Below are 6,213 nucleotides of genomic sequence, written 5' to 3' on the forward strand. Positions count from 1 at the left end.
CCACAGAGTTGTCATCAGCTTTGCACAAGAAGCAGAAAGCACCATGGCCCACTTTTCCTTTGAAAATTGGATTATACGAGATAAATAACTTTAAAGTCGTGGATACTGACAGAAAGGATATAGTCAAGTCTGCATTCGGTACTCAATACTTTAATCCATATGATCCCGTGGTATTTGTAATGAAAATTTGCGAGAATTTACTTTCAGTGGATCGGTGAGGCATTTCATTGGCCAAAGGACGATCCATGGAGGAATTGCTACAATGCCTCCAAACTCCGTGAGCTGGTCATTTTAGCAAGGACTTCACAAGCTACTCCATAGATAGAAAAAATTCGAAAGAAATAGCCGTAGAAGGCAGCAATCCCATGCAGGACAAGGGAAAGAGGAAAATTTTCGACAATCCAAAGCGAGAATAAAGCTACAAAATGAAAGTAGATCCTATTATCATGAAAGAAACTTTAGAAATAGAAGTGAAGAGGAAACAGAGGATACAGAGAGCAGAGCAGAGGAAGAGAGAAAATCATAGGTTGTGGGAAGCAGAACTGAAGTTGCAGGAGGCAGAACAGAAACTTAAGGAAGAACAGGAGTTGAGGAGGGGAGAAGTAGAAGAGAAGTAGAAGTAGGAAGAAGAAGAAAGGAAATGCACAATAGCAAAAGAAACGATGTCGATACAGGTTGAAGAGTAGGAACAGAACCAGCCAGCAGTAGATTGAGTAATTGATTGAAGTAATAGACATGGAGATGGAATAGGAGCTGCAGAATGAATATGTTGATATGATGTTGAGCGCACCATAGGTCATCATTTAGTCTCCACCACCTCTAGTAGAAGAGAAAACCCTAAACGAGAAAGGGGATTTTGTTCCCCTTGATGATGATTTGGTAATGGATGTGTATAATTTGTCATTTGATGAGTTTCAAACAAGGATAATTTTAGGGGCGAATGTTCGCCCTTTGGTGAAATTAAGGGGTTTTAAATTTTTAGTGGGCGAATATTTTGTATCATAGTAAATTTTTACAAATCACCTCAAATAGCCCACCTTATTTTAAGGGAGACGGTAAAAAAGGTAAATTTAGCCCTTGAAATTAGGACTTACAACCTTCCATTCGCCCATTTTCAAGAATAAGTTTTATTTAAGTGAATCCATTCGCCCATTTTCAATAATAGGTTTTATTTAAGTGAATCCTATGGGCCAAATACCATATTTATAAAAGAGGTATGGTAAATTAATAAAAATATAAATAAATGAGAGGTATGGTAAATAAATAAAACATTTTTTATATTTACTCCATAAGTCACCTTATATACATGTAAGGGTGTAAACAAATAAAAATATAAGTAAAGTGGACGTATGGTAAATAAATAAAACATCTTTTTATACTTACTCAAAAGGTATGGTAAATAAACAAAAATATAAATAAACTAGACGTATCGTAACTAAATAAAACCTCTTTTTATATTTAGTCCAAAACCCTCGTTCTATTTATGAAGGCTCAAGAAAGAGGTTTTATTTAAGTGAATCCTATCGGCCAAATACCATATTTGTAAAAAACCTATGGCCAAAATACTATGGGACAAATACCATGGACTAAATTGTTATTAATACCATGCAAAAAAACCATTATTAACCCTAATATTAGAATTAATAAAAATAAAAATGGCACATGGTATTGACCCATGGTATTCACCTGGAATGTAGCCTATTTAAATGGGGGAATTAAACCAGCATGTAGCCTATGCTAAGATTCACTAGGACTTTACAAAGTTTTATTATTTAGTGAAAGACTCGCCAAAACCTTACAAGATTTTATAATTGAGTAAAATATTCGCCATGCCTGGTGAGAGATTCGCCAAAAAATTATATATACATATTATATTATTGATAAAATCGCCTTCCATTTTTCCTATATACCATGGAGATTCGCCCATTTATTATATTTATAAATTTAGGGGGGGTTCTTAAAATTTTCCCTGGTTTCAAAAGAGGATTGTACAAGCACGGAGAAATAATTTCCAGATGATCATGCATCACCTGCATTCATTAGAGAAATGGTTATAGTGGCAAACACCCGGAAGCATCCAAATTCCATTGTCGAAGCCAACTCGCCCTTTTCACGAAGATCAGACATTTAGTATTTGACAGCCGAGAATGAGAAATTGGCACAGAACTTGTGAGCTACCAGGCAAGAGGCAAAACAACTTTGCACTGTAGCACAGAATGTAGTTTCCTCACAATTTTACTTGGAGGAGATGAGAGCAGTGATACTCGTTGAAGTATCAACACTAGGAGAAACGATGCGAAAGATCTATGAGGGGTTTGTGACCGTACATAAAGAAGTTTTCTATTTGCATGGACTACAGCATCAGAGTAGAGATTTTGTTAAAACCCTCTAGAATTACAATCTAACATCACCCATGTGAAAGAATTGACAATGCGATACAAAGGGGAACCGCTTGACTTAGTGAAGAAAATGAAGCCAGAAGTGGAGCTGGAGAAAGTGAGAGTTTAGATGTTGATTGAGAACAACAAGCATCTCACCTCATTTATTGGTAGCATTTAGACCTCATATGTACGGTTGTTTAGTAGTTTGGATGTCTTGGTGAAAACACAAAATATCCCATCAGTCGGTTCACTCACCAAAGCCAAACCCAGGAACCAAGTCTGGCAAGAGATCGAAGAGTACTTGGAGCAGCTAAGATAGATTGCCACCAAGGAAGATTTGGAGCTGAACAAACAAAACATGCAAAACTACATCAGTGGTCTTGTCCAAATTAGAACAATGTTTCTCATATTTCAGACCTAACTTGAAACTGGCTCCAATATATTGTACATGTATGCCATGGAGGGTAGAGTATGCTTCCAACCAGACACCATCACGCAGTTTGGGGATATCATCACACAGTACCGATCTTGGAACCAATATGTGACCGAGAAGCATCAAGAGGAAGTTGTCGAGCTATAGTTTTCCCAAACTCAAGAATCATAGTGTTGTGTCTTGTTAGGTTGTCAAGTCGTCTCTACCCTATTTTGTACTATATGGGTACAAGTGTAAATTGTAATATTATTTGTAATTATTTTGTAAGTGAAATTCCAAGTCTCAATATTGGGATGTGAAGAATCATGATGTAATGTAATGAGTCATTTTGTAAAGAAATTGAAGAGTCATGAGGGTAGTCCAAGGGTCACGAAGGGGATTTGAAGAGTCACCCCCTCTTGTTATAAATAGAACCTCATAACTCATGTAAGGGGCTCTTGGGAGCCAAGATTTTGGCTAGGCTTAGGGTTAGAAGAATCTTGGGAGTATTGTGAAGCACCTTGGCTTCTTTGTAGCACAGAGTGAGTATACTTCTTTGGAGGAGTAGGTGTTCTTGTCTTTAATGTTCCACTATTGGGGCTAGTGGTTGCCAATGGTGTATGTATGAATGGAACTTTCACTTATAATAAAATTAGAGCCAACACACTTTCATTCTTCTATTGTGAATATAGTAGGACTATTCGTGTTGTATTTGCAATGTATGTTATTTAACTTACACTTATGAGTATGAACTATTTCATTTGCATTTGTATGAATCTTTTTGAATGCGTGTTATTGTAGTAATTCATCACTTTAACTTGTGGACTATTCTGCATCTTAGCTTGTGATGTCATTACACTCATGTGTTCCCTTCAATCCACATACTATTATAGGCTTCCAAGGGGCACACTTTCTTTCCCCTTCGTGTGTTGGAACATTCATGCATCACACTTGACTCTCCGTAGGGTCACACACTTTCTCTCACCCAAAGTTACCGTACTTCACTCTGTGTGCTTTCACAATCAAGGCATAACATTACCACCCACTACTAGGACTACTACTCCAAACAGTGTGAGGTCTAGTTGGGACTTCATATCGAGGAGACCCCCTGAATGTTGACCGTTCCAACACCATCGACATTTCTAGCACTAGAAGGAGGGCTAGATGAAAAGTTGAGCCCTTGAAGTCTATTTTGAATTTATGCACCCATTTAATGACTTCTTCCCAAATAATAACACCAGCATGTTTTTCTTGACAAACAAATCTAAAAGTGTTGGTGAGAATTATTGATGACTTGTCCAATCTGAAATTCAACGGTGAGGGTGAAACAACCTTATTTAAGAACACCGCACATTTTCTTGATTTTTGCACGAAGCACAACATCCACTGTGAGGATGTTGGTTGTAGGTTGTTCATTCTCATGTTGAAAGGCACATACGAGAATGGTGTAACACATTGCCTAATGACTCTATTCACTCTTTCGAACAAATTTTCATAGATTTGTGTCGTGCTTTTGATTTCTATGGTCGTAAATCTCTATGCAAGAGCATTTGAATTTTCGAAAAGCACCTGATGAATCTGTTGAGGATTTTCAAGATCATTTTATTCATTTATGCTTTGAATTTCCAGAAAATGATGTTTATTGGTCTTTTTTGGTTGACATATTTCTATATCTTGTTCACATTTTAGAAAATCCACACGAGCTTGAATATTTCAAAAACCTCCCAACATACCTCAGCATTAGAGCTTCTAAATCTGCGAAGCATGAGGTTATTGTTCCAAGTGACCCTCTGTCCCCTCCCCATTAAAAAACTCTAGTTTTGTAGGTTGGGGTGGGAAAAGTTGAGAATTCATCCACTGATCTACCACCATATTTTCCCACCTCACATACACTGAATTTCAGCACAGGTTTGGACTATGTGTCTGATGGTTGTGATGAAGTGTTATCTCCTCGTCCTCCATCCTTTGATCCCTCTTATCCTCTGTATTATGATGTGGTGTGTCCAAATGTTTTGAATCTCTCTTTTGATGTTCATGAAGATCAAGTTCTGGATGGAGTTGGTGTTGAACATCCAACCTGCGATATCATTTTCGATGAGTATGTGTGGGATTCTAAATATGAAAAAGAATCTATGATTAAGGATGACCTCCTTCCTTCTGCACCTCTTCCGCATTATCCTGACATTTTCCACAATTCTATCATTCCTATTGAATCATGTGAAGAAGCTTTCAATCATTCTCAGAACACGCAGAATGCCAGTTTTTCATCTAAATGCGGAGAGGACAAATTTGTTTTCCCTGATCCTCCCAGTCTCTCATCTTATCTTTTTAAAAATATTGCAAGTGAAATTTCCCGTTCTCCATCATCCCCTCTTTACGATTTGTCAGATCATGAGAATGATTCTATTTATAATCTTGAACTTTAATATCATGGATGTCGTGATATTTTCATTGATCCATTTCATTACGATTTTTATTTTTCCATTGTCAATCTTTCCAAGCCATCAGTCTTCGTTGATCCATCTTCTCGTGACTTGAAACTTCCCCAAGCTATTGAGGCACTTCAGCATGAGTTGATGGTTATGTCAGGTTCTCATAGTCTTCAGGTCAGTTCCACTTCTGATTAGAAATGTGTTGAATATTTCTAGGCTCTTCATCACTCTTTCGTACACATTGAGAATTAATCTGTTTTACAATTTTCGCATCCTCCATATGTATCACAAGATCCTATCGCTCAGTCATTGGAGGAGTCTTGTGTGGCGAGCACAATTGCAAAGTGAAAATTTTATTCTTTCTTTATGTTTTTTTGTTTCCATAGTTTGAAAGTTTTTGCTTGCATGTCTTCAAGTCACACTATGTCTACACGCCACAATGCACCAGCAGAATGTCTCCCATGCATGTTTCTTTATTTATTTTCTGCGCGTTCTCTCAAACTTCGAACATTTTGGTTTACATTGTCTTATCTTTCTTGTTCTTTTTACCCTTGTATATATTTCTTGACATATACTCCCTCGCATAAATAGGCTAGCCAATGCGCCAGTGGTTGCATTGGAAGTATCACTTCACATAAGCTTGGCCTATTCACTGTTAGGTTAGGAATAGGAGTAGTTGTTTTCTTTTCTTGTTAGTTTCTTCGATTTTCTTTCTTTTACTTTCCGCTCCATCCTTTTCTTCCTCTTTTTTTCTTTTTAGTTATAGGATAGTTTTTGCATGAGACCATGTTTGGCTTCTCGGACGAGCAAGGTGAAATCCAAGAGAAATTTGTACTGCTATCAATGCTTGGTTATCTGTCTATTCCCTCTCTTTATGTGAATCTTGCATTTATTTTAGTCGATGATACTCTAATGGAACATGTGTTCCTTTAGTAGATACTTGCAATGAAATCATGATGCTTGCACTTTAACTAGCATCACCTACTCT

The sequence above is a fragment of the Pinus tabuliformis genome, chromosome 3_1 (assembly GCF_031772625.1).
Source record: "Pinus tabuliformis cultivar Carrire ecotype Pingquan chromosome 3_1, CPIR1, whole genome shotgun sequence".
Classification (NCBI taxonomy): Eukaryota; Viridiplantae; Streptophyta; class Pinopsida; order Pinales; family Pinaceae; genus Pinus; species Pinus tabuliformis.